Consider the following 17469-nt stretch of genomic DNA (forward strand, 5'->3'; position numbering starts at 1 on the left):
ACAATGGAAAAACAACCAAAGGAGATTTATTCACATCATGTTTTCTCTTTCCAGAGTGGAGAAGCAAGAGGAGTGGTTTCCTTTCATCCACTAACAGTGAGATATCTGCTTTCTTTTGATGCATTTTCATTTGGAGCAACAAGTGTGCTGGGCTCCATCTCCCTGCCTTCATATATCAGACAATAATTCCTCTGTGATAACAGAGTGAGGCAGCCTGTGGTGCTATTTTGTCCAAAGTGACATACATGGGGGATTATTTTAAAAGTAAAAAGGCACGCTTGCCTAATAAACAAACTTGAACAAGCTCAAGTGGCAGGCTTATCTTCCAAACAAGGAAACTCATCAGGAAGAAGTTTTGTGGCATGCTGAGCCATTATTCCTTAATGGCATGTTTTTCCTCAAAGAGAAATAACACTATTTTTGAGATTTAGCTAATGAGCACATTGTATTGAGGGGCAGTGGAGGAACTGCAAACCTTGGTCAAAGGGCAGTCAGAGCTAAGTATTTGTTAAAAGAGTATATGCCCATTTTCTGAATTAGCAAGTTTTTATACACAGGATGGACTCTAGCTGTAAAAAGTGTGTGTAGCTATATAGTCCCATCTTCCCAGGAGCTTGCAGCAGTATCAAATTCCTATCTTTGGAGATGGGGCAGGGGCTGCAAACCCAGCCCCTCCAGGGCCAGGCAGGGTGGTGAGTGGGTGCAATGAGCAGGGCTGGGATGCTGGTAACTAGAAGGGCACACGCCTTATCTGCAGGCCAGCTGCTGCTCAGCCCCAGCCTACCAAGGCCGGGTGGCAATGCCAGCCCAGTGTCGACAGATACTCTTAGGCTTTGCAAGAGAAAGCGGAAATCTGGATATTTATGAGAATTCTCCAGATTTTTAAATGTTGGCAATTTACTGAAAAAATTTTCCAACTCCTAGCAAGCCCAACAATGAACATGTGCAGGCCAGATGCTGCCTTCAGACTTCTAGTTTGTTTGCAGATATCTAGAGCATGGGAAGGAGGGTCAAGGGAGGGGCAGGAAGCAGGCTGGGTGAGGCCCTGCAAAGGTGACCTGCACACCCTAGAGTGTGTCATCCACAGGGTGGGGGGACCCAGGCGAGCAAAGATGCACTTTGAGTAGGTCAAGACTGGTGAAAATGAGCACTGCCCTTTGTTTAAGTTATATATATACTAGGGGCCTGATGCACGAAATTCGTGCAAGGGGCTCGGCCCTCATAGTTGCGGTGGCTTGCCTTGGCCCTCGCAGCCACAGCTCCATCCAGAAGGATGTCCAGAAGGTCATTTGGCTGTCTGGTCTAATTAGCATATTACACTTTTATTATTATAGATATATATCTCTTATATAATAAAAGGCTAATATGCAATTCAACCAAATGACAGAATGACCAGTTGCTATGACACACAATGACCACTAGGGGTCAGATGCTCAACACAGGAGCTGCCCCCAGTGGTCAGTGCACTCCTACAGGGGAAGCGCCTCTCAGCCAGAAGCCCTGAGCTGGGCTCATGGCTGGCAAGCACAGCGGCAGAGGCAGGAGACTCTACCACCTCCATGGCAGCACTAAGGATGTCACACTGACAGCTTAGTCCCACTTGGGAAGCGGGCCTAAGCTGTCAGTCGGACATCGTTCAAGGGCTCCCAGACTGCGAGAGGGTGCAGGCCAGGCTGAGGGACACCCCCTCCCCCCCGAGTGCATGAATTGTATGCACCGGGCTTCTAATATATATATTTGTGTGTGTGTGTGTATATATATATATACACACACACACACACACACACACACATGCACACTAGAGGCCCAGTGCACAAAAATTTGTGCACTCGGGAGTGGGGGGGTCCCTCAGCCTGGCCTGTGCCCTTTCGCAGTTTGGGACCCCTCGGGGAATGACTACCTCCTGGCTTAGGCCACTCCCAGGGGGATTGGGCCTAAGCTGGCAGTCAGACATCCCTCTGGCAGCCAAGGAGCCCTTGGGCCGTTTTCAGGCTGGCAGGTGACTAAAGGTCCCAGCCTCTTTCTTTTTTTTTATTCTGGGATTTATTTACCTTCTATAGCTATCACTGGAGCTGAGAGCAGGCTCCAGCTCTGAGGCTGTAGCTGGCTGAAAGCAGGTACCTGGGGTTTGTTTAGCTTCTATAATTGAAACTCTGTTGCCATCACTGGCGCTTTAAGCTCTGAGGCCTCTGCCACTGGCTGAAAGCAGGTACCTGGGGTTTGTTTAGCTTCTATAATTGCAACATTGTTGCATCCGGAGCTCAGAGCTGGGCCGCGGCAGGCGGGGAACCTTGGCTTCCTCCATCACTGGAGCAAGCAAGCCTCATGTTCACTTCAGCTGCATGGCTGCTGGCCGCCATCTTTGTTGGCAGTTAATTTGCATATCCTGCTGATTAGCCAATGGGAAGCATAGCAGAGGCATGGTTAATTACCAGGTTTGTCTATTATTAGATAGGATATATTTGATATCTTAAAATGTACATATATACATACATTCATTTAAACAGCTTTTCATTGATTATTTAATCCTATATACAATAGCATTCACATTGTCTTGCACATAGAAAGGAGTCATTACTGCTCATTCAAAATATATTTATTGAGCACTAATACATTCCAGGATCTTTCCTGGGACCCTGAGGTAAATTAATGCTCAGGCAAAGGTTCCTGTCCTCAAGCAGGTAGAGTTCTAGTGGTGGCAGTTAAATAATCAATAATGAACATAAAAAATTATATTTTGTGGTAGGAGGTAGGGAGTTCTACACAAAGAAAAGTAAGGTAGGGTAAAAGGGACTGGGATTACTGGGTGGGGTGCATCTTGCAAAATTAAATTGGGTAAATATTTATATTTTAAAAACTCAGTCATTTGCTTGTTATTAATCTAATGGTGAAGCAGGATGGGAGGCATCCATTAAGTCCATTGGTAATTCCAAAGGCTGGTTTTAGTAGTGATGCTTAATTCTTCCTCTAAACAAATCTTTTACCAGGGATTATATAAAATGTAAATGTACTTCTAACTTCACAGCTCTTTTGTATTATTTTGGTACCCATATACATGCCAGTCATTTGTGTTTTTGTTCAGCTATTATTAAATGAGCACCTACTATATGCAAAGTACTAAATCAGGCACCAGACACAGAAAGAAGATACAGTAAGAAAAGGCATTGGTAACATGCCATCAAGGACAAAAATATCTGTACAGTTACTGGTCTTTTCTCTGCCCAATGCCATAGGAATGAGATTCCTTTAAGGTTCACCTTGGTTTCCATCATTTCTGAGAATAGTTCCATCTTGTAGGACCCACCACTACATCTATCCATCTGCAGAGACATGGGCCACCTCCTTTAATTCACACCATCTCTACCATTTTTCCCTAGACCAGTGGTTCTTAACCTTCTGACCCTTTAAATACAGTTCCTCATGTTGTGACCCAACCATAAAATTATTTTCGTTGCTACTTCATAGCTGTAATGTTGCTACTGTTATGAATCGTAAAGTAAATATCTGATTTGCAGGATGGTGTTCGGTGAGCCCTGTGAAAGGGTTGTTCGACTGCCAAAGGGGTCGCGACCCACAGGTTTAGAACCGCTGCCCTAGACCATGCTGAGTTAAATCGCTGTGGGCTCCCAGTGAGATCTCAGGAGCCAATGTTCTGACTCCTCTGTGATTCTCCCCTGTAACAATATAATTGAAGAGTCATGTATTTTTAAATGTTTCTCGGATGATAGAGAGAGCATGATGGTTGAGACAAGGCAGTAACAAGACCATTGGTTTTGGAGGTTAGATTTGTGTGTGTGTCTTCCAACCCGCCCCTCTTCCCAAACCTCCATTATGCAATCTCTGATCAGTTGTAAGATCTAGTCCTTCCAACTGCAAAATGAGTAAAGGTATATGTCTACATTTCACAGGACTCTTGTGAGAATTTAATGAGTTGCTATATGGAAGAGCCCTCTGTAAATGGTAAAGTGCTAATAATAATAATAATAATAATAATAATAAAAAAACAGTTTATATGTATGGAGCTTTTATCACATGTTAAGCATGTTTCAACTTTATGCATATCAATTCAGTTAATGCCCACAACAGTGTATGAGGTATTTGGTATTATTATACCCATTTTCAAGATGAGGAAGCCCAGGAGGTTTGGTGACTTGCCTAAGGTCACAGGCTATTAAATGGCACAGCCAGGAATCCACCCAAGCTATCTGACTCCAAAAACGAAGTGTTTAACCTCACTCGTAAGTGCTGCTACACAACTTACAGAAGCACGATCCATTCCATAATATTCATCATCAACAATATGCAACGCACCGTGCCAATTAGTATGAGGAATATATAGATTAAAAGAAAACTTCCTGCCCTCCAGAAGCTAACAAATTAGTAGGAGAACCAGAACTATCCAGTTTGTACTGAAGTCCTTAACATCACTCCCACAAATACCACCCACCTATCCCTGTGCTTTGTGTTGACTAAAATACGGTAAGAGAAGGCATTGGTAACACGGCATCAAGGACAAAAACATCTGTACAGTTACTGGCCTCGGTCAGAGGACGAGATTCTGCCCACGCATGAAGGGGCACAGCCGAACTCAGGAGGATAGGGGTTCTCAGGAGCGGAGAGGATGTGGTGGATGGTGGAGAGCTGGGACCTAATCCTCCACCACCAGTGGCTGCTCTAGGGATATCCTTTCAACTGGAGACTCAGGTGGACAGCCCCTGTTCTCAATGTCACAACCTCCTAAGTGATGTCAAGGAGTAAAACAAACTCAAGAGAGATAGTATGCTGTAAAGAGGGATAAGGGGAGGGTGTAGGAAGACCTTCACAAATTTGTGTTTACATCATAGCTCACAGTGCCTCACCCCCCGACACCATGGCGCTCTGCTCCAAGATGTCTGGAGGCAAGTGTGCTTTCTTTGCTGTTCTTTGTGAGGTGGAGGCAAGTGCTGACTGGAGGCCTCCAGGGATGCATAGAATTCATTCCCCATAAAATAATCAAGAACTCATCTTTGAATTTGTTAAAGCACCAATGCATTTCATTTTTTTTGTTCCGTTTTATTTCTGAACAGCCCCAACAAAAGTGCCAATTTGGTTGGTACCCTTCAATAATTCGCTACTTAACTCCTTCCGCAATCCAAATTCTTTAAAATGCAAATACTAATTTTTATCATTTTCTACATATCACAGTGAGGAATTAAAAAATCAATTAGACAAGAATAACTTGCATTTTCATGAAAACATTCAGTTCATGGAGAACACTGTACATTTTAATATATAATATTTGCATTTCTAATTTTAATTGACCTTTTTATAATCCAGAAAGTATATTTTTGAAACACTTTCATCTACCCCAAAAAAGCAACAGTACCAAAAATTTATAAACAGTACATATTTTTTGAAGGGCTAGAATAATTTCTGTCACTAAACTAAACAAATAATAAAAACTAAAACGTTTTTCTTGTACTGATACCTATAATGTGTTGGTATACCTGATGTTTCATGTTTAATAAAGTACTTTCTACTCTCTCACACACAGTATCTCTCCCCTGAGCTACATGTGAGGTAGAGCAGTATTATCATGATCATTCCCACTTTATGGATGAGGAAAATGAAACTCAGAGAGACTGTATGTGTCCGTAATCACAAAAAGCAGTCACATGGCCTGGATTCAATCTTGATGGAGGATAATGCACTATACTACTGCTCAGCAAATACTCTTATTTTAATGTTTCCTTTACTCCTAATAATCTGCCTGAAGTGATTCCAGCATCATTCCTCCTCCATTTACCAAAAACTGAGTGCTTCTCGGTGCATCACAGCATAAAATATTAACTGGAAAATGTTTTCCTTTTTTAACGTTTTTATGATTGGTGTCAATTTTTGTTGTTGCTTTTAACATGGGGGAAAAAAACAATCCTGAAACTCCTGAGTGTATTTTAAATGAGTCCACTTATGGCTGCTTATTTTTGCTCTCAGGTAATTAAAACAATGCGACAATACTTAAAGTTGATGCTCCGTTTCTTCATCTTAAAAGTCAGAGAGGTAAGAAAGGACCACATGATAGAGGTGAGTCCTCAATGAATTATATTCTGTGAATTTGTATGTATTATAAAAGTGGAATATTCAAGAACCCAGACTGTAAGTCTGTTTAGCACCTACTCTGAATATTCACTTCACAACCAAATATCTTGGATGTACATAGAATAAGAAAAATAAAAATTCAAAACCACACCACCTTAATGGAGAATGTGGACTAATGGATGGGAAGCAGGATCTGTGAGAGAACACTAAATGAGTTATGTGTGACAAAGCAGAGAAACCCAAGTGGCAACCTGGTTAGTTTTTCAAGAATATACATCTTCCTAGTCACAGAGGGAAGAAGAGATGAAAGGGAGACAAGTTAAGTATGCCTGTTGGTGTGGCTTTACTCGGGACTCCAGATTGACCTGTGAGCCACTGAAGGCAGCTCTTCCTAAGGAGGATTTCTAAATTAACACATTGGTCCTCGCTCTGGAGCTGAAGATTTGGCAGTCATTGAAGTTTCCAGCACAATAGGAATCCTCCCCTTCTTAAACATAGTGCTTTAGCCTGGCCAGCATGGCTCAGTGGTTGAGCTTCAATTATGAACCAGGAGGTCATGGTTCAATTCCAGGTCAGGGCACATGCCCGGGTTGTGGGCTCAATTCCCAGTAGGGGGGCATTCAGGAAGAGCCAATCGATGTTTCTCTCTCCTCTCCCTCTAAAAAATTCAATGCAAACATATTAAGAAAAAAAAGAACTAAAAAAAAAAAAAAAAGATGTCCATTTTGGTTGGCAGCCACACCATGATATATTAATGACGCACGAAGTTCCATTTGGTAGACAGTTACCATAAATACCCCAAAGACAATTACACAAGTTTCTTGCCTTTCTGTACAAACATACTCTTCCAACTGAGAGGTGGAGTTTATCTTTCCTCTTCTTGACTCTAGACTGCCTTGCAACTACTTTGACTAAAAGAATACAGTAGAAGTAATACTCTGATACTTTTGAGCCCAGGCCTTAAGAAGACTGACTGCTTCTACTTCCTTCCTCTTTGAATGCTCCCTCTTGGAACTCAGTCACCAACCAGCGAGGAAGCCCAAGCAGCTACATAGAGAGGCTACATGGAGAAGAACCAAGACCCTTTGCCAACAGCTCCAACTGAACCCCCATCTGGCAGCCAGAAACAACTTCCAGACATATGGGTGAGACCTTTTGACCTTCAAACATTCCAAGTACCCCGGCTAGCACTACACAAAGCAGAATTGCCCATTCAACCAGAATGAGGAAAAAATATAAAGTAAGAGGAGCAGGGTGAAAAGGAAGTTGAACACTGCAATTTCAAATACAGTAATGAAATGATACCTCATGAGAATGTAACATGAGGGAGTGAGATGAGTTGATATCTGGAGGAAGAGGTCCTAGGCAGAGGAAATGGCCAGTGAGAAAGCCTAATACAGGCATGCCTATCATATCTGAGAAAAATCCAAGAATCCAGTCTAGTTTGCAACAAGGGAAAGAGTGATAGAACAAGAGATCCAAGAGGTTAACAGGGGTTTATAATTGATAGGGCTTTGGTGGGTTAAATGGTAGACCCCCAAAATATATACCCACATCTTAACCCGTTAGGTCCTGTAAATATGACCTTATTTGGAAAAAGAGTCTTTGCTTATGCAAATAAATTAATGATCTCAAGATGAGCTCATCCTGGATTATCCTAATGGGCTTACATACAATAATACGTATTGTTATAAGAGAGAGAAGAGAAGAAGTCCACGCAAAAACAGAAGCAGCGATTGGAGTGATACAGCCACAAGCCAAGGAACACCTATAGCCACCAGAAGCTGGAAGAGACAGGAAAGGATTCTCCCATAAGGACTCTGGAGAGAGTGCCTGTGATTTCATACTTCCAGCCCCAGAACAATGAAAGAATACATTTTTGTTATTTTAAGCGATCAAATTTGTGGTACTTTGTTACAGCTGCCCTAGGAAACTAAATAGTCTTTCTGGGACATTGTAATGACTTTATTTTTTAACTAGAGGCCCAGTGCACGAGATTCGTGCAGTCGGGGGGGTCCCTCAGTCAGGCCTGCACCCTCTTGCAGTCCGGGAGCCCTCGGGGGATGTCTGACCGTCGCTGTGCTCGCCAGCCATGAGCCTGGCTTCTGGCTGAGCAGCGCTCCCCCTGCGGGAGTGCACTGACCACCAGGGGGTAGCTCCTGCGTTGAGCATCTGCCCCTGGTGGTCAGGGTGCATCATAGCAACCAGTTCTTATGCCATTCGGTCAATTTGCATATTAGCCTTTTATTATTTAGGATTGGGGAAAAAGGGGGGGGGCAATGCAGGGTTAGAGCAAGAAGCAATATGATCCAATTTACATTTTTTAAAAATTATGGACTCCTAAGCTAAAAATAAATTATAAAGCCCGAAGCATGGAAGTCAGGAGACCAGTTGGGAGGCTATTACAAGCAAGAGAAAATGATAGCACAGGCCAGTACTACAACAGTGTTGGAGACAAGGAGTGGTAGATTGTGGATATATTTTCCAGGTGGAGAGAATAGAATGTCTAGATAGATTGGACCTAGAGTATGAGAGAAAGTGAAGAACAAAGGATGACTCCATGTAAGCAAATGGAAAAATGTAGTTGTCATTGACTAAGATGGGAAAGGCTGAATGGAAGAAGCCCAAGGGAAGGCCATTTAGGGCATGTTGAATTTGAGGTGTCTATTAAATAATTAAGTGGAGATGTCAGGCACCCAGTTGTGTATGACCCAGAAATATTAATTAGGGTATATCAGCCTACAGATGATATTCAAAACCATGAAACTCAGTGAGATCAAACAAATGAGTGAGTACAAAGAACAGAAGAGGACTAACAACAGAACCTGGAGTGTGCTAGCATTAGGAGAAATGGGAAGTAGAAAAAAGGAGGCCAAGAAGGATTAGTTAATAAGACAAGAAGAAATCCCCCCAAAATATGGTATCTTGGAAGTTAAGTGAAGAAAGTATGTCAAAGAAGGAGGGACTAACCTATGTCAAACACATGATTGGGTTAGACAAGGACTGAGAATTGTTCAGTGGATTTAGCAGCAGTGAAGGTACATTTGATGTTTGTGGTGATAAATTTAAGATGATAAAGGTCACTGGTGATTTTTACAAGAACATTCCTGGTGAAATTTTAGGTACATAATCCTAATTGAAGTTGGCTTAAGAGGGAATGAGGAAGGAGGATCTGGAGATGGCATGGAAAAGTCTTTAGGGGAATTTAGCACAGAGGGGAGCAAAGAAATGAGATGGTAACTGGCAAGGAAATGAGGCTTTAAAATAATTTCTGAAATTGCAAGGAAAAGAGAATGTATGTATGCTGATAGTGTTCATTAGGAGAGTAAAAAAAAATTTTAAAAGACAATGTAGAATTGCTGAAGCAATGTCCAATGAGAATGGATCCAGTGCAGTGGTAAAGGGATTGGCACAGCAGGTTCTCCTTAGACACAGACTAGAAGGCAGAGGATGTGGATGCTGGTGGGTGGGTAGGCAGGGGATGTATTCTGGGGATGTTCTCTTCTGTTCACTTCAATATGCTCCATGAAGCAGGCAATGAAAGTCAAGATGGGACAGAAGATGTTGGAGGTTGGAGCAGAGAGGAGATGGCATGAAATAAATGTCCAGGAAATTGGGCGAGTGAATAGCTAGGAAAGTATAGAATGATTGTCCAGCAGCAGTGAAGGTACATTTGATGTTTGTGGTGATAATTTTAAGATGAAAGCAGTCAGCACTAGTGGAGTGTTTTTACCAGCCAAGTTCAGCTGCAAAGAAGCAGGCACGCAGGCCAACTCTTGGATTTAACCAGGGTTCCAAGTTTGCTATGAGTTCTAGAAAACAGGAGAGGTAGACTGTGGCCCCGGATGCACACAGGATAGTGACATAATGATTGACCCTGGAATTTAGGCTGGTAAGAAAGGGAGAGAGGCCATGGAGGGGATGAAGGATGGTGAGGGGTGGTGGGGCCAATGGCTAGAAGGCCAGGGCACTGGGTGGGAGTTGAAGGACTATGTGAGTACCAGAGGGAAAATGAAAAGAAACCCAAAGAATATTAATGTTATAAATAATGAAAACCAGAATAGACAAGGGGGCAGAAGTCCTCCCACTGGACTTTAAATCACGCTAGAAGAGAACCTTTGAGATGGACCAACAACTTCCTAATCCATTATTTCCTATACTAAAAATTCATTTTACGGACTTTAAAAGCTATTTATTTGTTCAACTTTACAGAAAAACAGGAAGGCTAATTTTTTTTCCAAGTGAATTTGCAATTGTCCCATCTTTAGAGGTGAGTCTCATCTCATTCATAACACACTTTCACTTCAAAATTAATTGTAGACCATGTAGATGCCTCTTCCTATACCAGAGGCTATGTTTCTGACACCCCTTCCTGCAGTTTATAATCTTTGGTTATTTTCATTCTATTATTCTTCCTTGTCACTCATCTCTCTCTTTTTTTTTTCCTTTTTATTGAATTTATTGTGGTGTCACTGGTTAACCAAATTATACATGTTTCAAGTGCACAATTCCACAAGCCATCAACTGTGCACTGTATTATGTGTTCACCACCCCAAGTCAAGACTCCTTCCATCACCATTTAATCCCCACTATACCCTCCTCCACTCCCCTTCTCCCCACCCCCAACAATCACTGCACTGTTGTCTGTGTCCATAAGATTTTTTTCTTTTTTACTCAATCCCCTCACTCCCCCACCTCACTCATCTCTCTGAAAATTAAAATATAATGCCTAAACCTGAATATAACATAAAAGCCTCACAATGCCAAGAATAGCGGGAGGACTATCCTGGGATCCTTGTCCATCATTTAATTACCCAGAGTCACGTCAGTATTGGGTTCGGTGTCTCTCAGGATATACACACCCACCATTTGAGTCAGTGCCAAAAGTAAAAACGTGGACTCGCTGAGCCACCTTGCACCTGGAGATAGCTCCTGGGGGAGATAGGCAAAAATAAACGGCAACCCCAGGCAACTAGGCCTGATTATATTTTTATTAACACAGTAACTCTTTTACCCATGCAATATCCCAAATTGGATAATTACCTCCCACATTGCCTTCCCCTTGGTTTTGGAGCTAAACACCAGGCTCTTTCTCAATTAGCGTTCTGAGCTTTGAGTCGTCTCTTATGTGCTGTTACCCAGCTGCTACACAGCTACCCAGATGTTGCATGAAGCCCTTCCTAAATATAGTTCTTTAGGCACATTCAGAATCCTCTAGGAAAAAAACAAATAACATTAGTATATGATTTTATTGACAATAATCAATATTCACCACTTAAAAGGGTTTTTAAAAAAAACACAATTAGAAATAAGTCAAATAAGCAAAATTTTATTCCACCTGTGAAATTTTAACTACTGATGTGACTGGGGTAAAATGATCATCAGGTAATAAAATCTGTTTCAAGTTAACTGAGCAGCAATTTCACTCAGTAATAGGTTATTATCAAGTATAGATATTAATGGTAAATATGAAATAAAGTATATCAGGGGGAGGGGAAATCTGCTTGTGTTTGGCATTTAAGTGTTTTCATATTTAAATGGAAACCAAAAAAGCAGAAATATTCTGAAATAAAAACAGAACTGGAATTTCCATTTCCCATCCACATCATAAATGAGGTCATCCCACAGCAAAGACTCCTCACACACCACCTTAGAATGAGTGCACTCAGACAGAATCTTTGGCTGGGACCCCAGGCCCTGAAAACTATCCCATACTGGCTTCTGAAGGATGCATATCACACACACACACACACACACACACACACACACAGGATTTACAGCTCTACTAGAAGTCACATAACCTATGGCTAAGTCTATAAAATGTATGACTAACTACTGAAGTAGCAGCCTCAAGCAGAGGTAGCAGAAAACACCGCTCCTTTTACTAGTATGCCACTTTGGAAATAAACTCCATTCACTGAGGAAGGTGACAACATATGATGCTTTGACAACATCAAAAACAATATTGAAGAATTTACAAATCCTCTGGCACATGGTTCCATATCCCCAAAAAGATTCACATCTAAGTCCTGTTCTTTAAATCTGAATTCAGAGGGACACTCAAGCAGCCCCTGTGGCATCTGCCTGGGACTCACATTTGTGCAGCTTTGTCTGCGAAAGTCACCAACTTTCTTCATTGACCTTTCACTTACGAGAGATGTGTTATCAACTCACCTCTTCTAAGGGAGCACTTTCCAAGATACCAACTTGCAGAGGAATTAGCAGATGGGGAGTCAGGTGGAGGTACAGAGGTCGACACACTGCTGTGCAAATGAAAGAATCAAAGGGAACTCACAACTGAAAGGAGGAATGAAGTAGAACTAATTCTTTCAGTACAGTAAGGGGCATGGTTTGCATTGACGGCTGGGCCCTGCAGGATGTGAGTGTGTGTGTGCTGTAGAGACAGCCAGCTCCTGTCTGGCACACACTGGTCCTGACTGCATCATGGTCATCGGTGCCTGTTAGCAAAGCCTGAATCTCTGGGCTCCCTGGTAATGACCAGCCTGCATTCCACTGCCCTTAGCACAGCTGAAGCTGCACATAGCCTGTGAATCATTCGCTCATTCCGAAAGTCGTCCAAAGTTTGAAAGAGGAGAAATATTGCCATGATATTTACACCACGTAGAGCACAATTTTCCTTTCTTCAGAATAGTATAAAAATAAAGAAAATGTTTTGGGATAAACTGTGGTCTGAGGGAGACTGAGGAAGTAAAAAGAGGGGGATCTCCCCATTACAGGTCTTAAATTGGAGGGAAGGGGGAGCATGGAGGGAGAGAGAGAAAAAATAGTGTTTAAGAGAAAAAAACTGAATTAAATGAAAGGAATTCTAGGTAACTTGGGAAATTATTTCTTCAAATTCTTAGGTTTTCTTCTAGCATTTCCTGTCAGCTGTCTGGCTATCTACCAGAGAAAAGAAAAATCTCCCAATATGGTTCCTGTGGGAATTTGAATTGTAAGTCTGAAAAATAACAATGGTCCACAGACGAGAGAAGGAAATGGTAAAATTTCTAAATGACTAGAGTGGAAAGATCAAGAATGCAACATGTTATGTTTTTCCACTTTTCTGTGTGGTAATGCACAGGATACATTTATCTGCTGTGAAGTCCTCCTGATTAATTGGAATGAAGTAGCTGCATCCTCCAGTGAAATTACACATCTATTAAATATTTTGCTACATCTCTAACAATGTGTATTCAGTAACGCGTGGGATTTCAGGATTTGTGTTCTCCAGTCAGCCAGACTACATTTCAATCCAAGCTCCTCTCTATCTCTGTGACCCTGCAAGTGATTCAAACACCCTGAGTTTGTTTCCTCCTCTAGAAAATAGGAAGAATAACACAGAGTTGCATGGATTAAGTTCATTGAATAGTACCTGACACATAGTATGTACACAATACATGTTAGCTATTATTATTACTATCATTATCACATCAGTAATAGTTATTTCTAAATATAATAGGAATCTTTTGTATTTTCAAATCAATTTTCCTAAGTTCAGGGGGAAATTGATCATCCAGATACTTATGATATGACAAAAAGCTTCACAAAAATACTCATCAAATATTTTATTTTTATTTCTTAATACACACACATATACATTGAATTATATATTGGCTAATTATGCAAAATGTATTATAAATATATAAAACATGCAGTGTATTTTTATATCTTTAATTATACCTATAATTTTAATTTTATATTGCCAACCTGTAGATTCTAGCAGAGATGACTTACAGAGCTGAAGTTAAATACACCTCTAGTTTCTTGATATTTCATTAAAAAATAGGGAACAAAGGCCATTGGAATCTATTGCTTTGCATGGCAAACATTAGGCAGTCTCATGAGTGACTGACTGAATAAGTGAATGAATGAGTGAATGAATATTAGTTGTCTTAGTCAGTTTTCAGGCTATCCTTCTGTTAATATCATTTTCCTCCATACCATTTTTTCAATTTCCTATTCAAATACTGGCTCACATGTGAAAAGTCTTTGAGTTGATCACAAGGCAAATATTATACTTAAAAAAACACAGAGGCTGCCCTGGCCAGTGTGGCTCAATAGTTTGGGCATCATCCCATGCAACAAAAAGGTTTTCAGTTTGATTCCAGGTCAGGGCTCATACCAGGATTGTGGGCTTGATCCTTCGTGGGGGACAAGAGGAGGCAGCTGATTGATGTCTCCCTCTCATATCAATGTTTCTCTCTCCCTCTCCCTTCTTCTCTGTCTAAAAATCAATTTTAAAATATTTTTAAAAATTAAAAAAAAACACACAGAGTCTTCTAGTCAAGATGGCAGCATAGGTAAATGTGATAATTGCCTTTTTCCACAACCACATCAAAAATACAACTAAATTACAGAATAACTATCATTCAGAACTGCCTGAAATCCAGCTGAATTAAAGTCCTATAACTAGGAATTTAAAGAAGAAGCCACATTAAGCCTGGTAGGAGGAATGGAGACTCAAAACGGGCTAGTCCCACATCCACATGTGGTGAATAAAAATTGGGAGAGCTATCTTGGCTGCAGAGGTCCCCGCCTGAAAAGTGGGGGGCCCCAGCTCCACACCAGTCACCATAGCCCAGGATTCCAGTGACAGGAGGAGAAGTTCCCATAACTTGTGGCTGTAAAAACCAGCAGGGATTATAGCTGAGTGAGACAGAGGGATGCTGGAGTCCCAGGCAGTTCCGCTTAATGGACCCACTCACCGAGTTACTCAGACTCACTTCCTCTGAGTTCCAGCCCTGGGGCAGCAGCTTGAAAGGCACCAGGAATATATGGAGAGGAACTAAAGTGTCTGACATCAGAGGGAGAGCTAAAGGGCAGCTTTCTCCCAGACAGAAGTGTTGGCAGAGGCCTTCCCCCACAGAGCTGGCAGGTGGGCATCATAGCTGAGTCTCCATCTACCTGGTTCACACTCTTCATCCCATCCTGGTGATTTCCTGAGACCCCACCCCACCAAATTGTTGGCCACCAGAGATATTTCCAGTGGCTTTTCTATATGAATGGCCTGTCTTGTCTCATGCTTCAGACTTTCCTAAAATCTTTCAAACAAGTAGTATCTGGTCTCAGCATGCTCCATACCTCTCCCTAAGTAGACCCAGACCTAGCACTAGCTGATTATGGTTCTCAGCTTGGTCTCTCCTTGGCATCTCCAAGGATAGTACAAGTAGCAGCCATCTGCAGATAGCTTTATAGTTCATCCTCAGTGGCCCTAGGCCCGTGGTCGGCAAACTGTGCCTCGCGAGCCACATGTGGCTCTTTGGCCCCTTGAGTGTGGCTCTTCCTAAGCCTTAGGAGTACCCTAATTAAGTTACTAACAATGTACCTACCTATATAGTTTAAGTTTGAAAAATTTGGCTCTCAAAAGAAATTTCAATCGTTGTACTGTTGATATTTGGCTCTGTTGACTAATGAGTTTGCCGACCACTGCCCTAGGCAAAACACAGATGGTGGCTGACTTTGCCTGCACCTCCTGGGAGGCCCCAAGCCAGTGCACGCAGTGGACAGCTTTAGACTATGTCAAAGCACCTCCACAGCAACATACTCAATTGGCAGACTCAGCAGGCACAAGAGTCCCGCTAAAGTAAATTCTGCTCTGTGAGGTGGGTCCCTGCATAGCTGATCCTCCACAGTAGTCACTGCCAGTCCTTGCAGCTAATTGGCCTGGGGGTAAATCCTTCCCATTGATATGCCAACAGCAACCAAGGCTCAACTACAAGAAGGTGTGCACAGCTCACACAAGAAGGCTGATCTGGAGTTCCCAGCTCAGGTGAATGGAGAGGCTGTGCCACTTGGCCCTACAGGACACCTACTACATTAGGTCACTTTGTATTTGGGATCAACACAGGGAAGCTGCAAAAATGAGGATACAGAGAAACATGGCCCAAATGAAAGATAGAACAAAACTCCAGAAAAAGAACTAAGAAAAATGGAGACAAGAAATCTACTATGTAGAAAGTTCAAAACATTGATTCTAAGGATGTGCAGTGAACTTATTGAGAATTTCAACACCATAAAAAAAGACATGGAAACAAAAAGAGAACTAGTCAGAAATGAAGGATACACTAACTGAAATGAAGTATAATTTACATGGACTCAACAGTACAGTAGATGAATCCAATAACCAAGTCAGCAATTTGGAACACAAGGAAGCAAAAAAACACCCAATCAGAACAGCACAAAGAAAAAAAAGAATCCAAAAAAAATGAAGAGAGTGTAAGGAGCCTCTGGAACAACTTCAAGCGTACCAACACATCATGGGGGTGCACAGAAGGAGAAGAAAGAGAGCCAGAAATTGAAATCCTACTTGAAGAAATAATGACATTACCTAACTTGGTAAAGGAAATAGACATACAAGTCCAGGAAGCAGAGAATCCCAAACCAGATGAACCCAAAGAGACCCACACCAAGATACATTGTAAATTAAAATGCAAAAGGTTAAAGACAAAGAGAGACTCAAAAGCAGCAAGAGAAAAGCAGTTAGTTACTTATAAGGGAGCTCCCATAAGACTGTCAGCTGATTTCTCAACAGAAACTTTCCTTAGAAGGAAATGGCAAGAGATATTCAAAGTGATGAAAAGCAGGGAGCTACAACCAACATTACTCTACCAAGCAAATATATCCTATAGAATTGAAGGACAGATAAAGAGCTTCCCAGATTAAAAAAAAAGCTGGAGTTCATCACCACCAAACCACTATTACATGAAATGTTAAAGTGTATTCTTTAAGAAGAAGAAAAGAATAAAAAGATTAAAAAAATATGAACAATACTATGGTAATAAATACATATCTATCAATATTTGAATCTACAAACAAACAAAATAAATGAACAAACAGAACAGAAACAGACACATAGATACAGAGAACATTTTGATGGTTGCCAGATGGGAAGAGGGTACAGGGAATGGGTGGAAAAGGTGAAGGGATTAAGTACAAATTCCTTTTTACAGAACAGTAATGGGGATGTAAGCTACAGGCTTAGGGAATCCTATCTAATAATAGACAAACATGGTAATTGACCATACCTTCGCTATGCCTCCCATTGGCTAATCAGCATGATATGCAAATTAACCCAACAAAGATGGTGGCTGGAAGCCACGCAGTTGAAGCGAGAAGGAGGCTTGCTTGCTCCAGTGATGGAGGAAGCCAAGGTTCCCCGCCTGCCGCGGCCCGGCTCTGAGCTCTGAAAGCAACAAAGTTTCAATTATAGAAGCTAAACAAACCCCAGATACCTGCTTTCAGCCAGTGTTGGCCTCAGAGCTGGAGCGAGCAGGATGGCAACAAAGTTTCAATTATAGAAGGTAAATAAATCCCAGAATTAAAAAAAGAAAAAAAGGAGAGGCTGGGAGCTTCAGCTGCTGGCCAGCCTGAAAATGGCCCTCAGCCCCTCAC

Source organism: Myotis davidii, unplaced genomic scaffold, assembly GCF_000327345.1.
Source record: "Myotis davidii unplaced genomic scaffold, ASM32734v1 scaffold185, whole genome shotgun sequence".
Lineage (NCBI taxonomy): Eukaryota > Metazoa > Chordata > Mammalia > Chiroptera > Vespertilionidae > Myotis > Myotis davidii.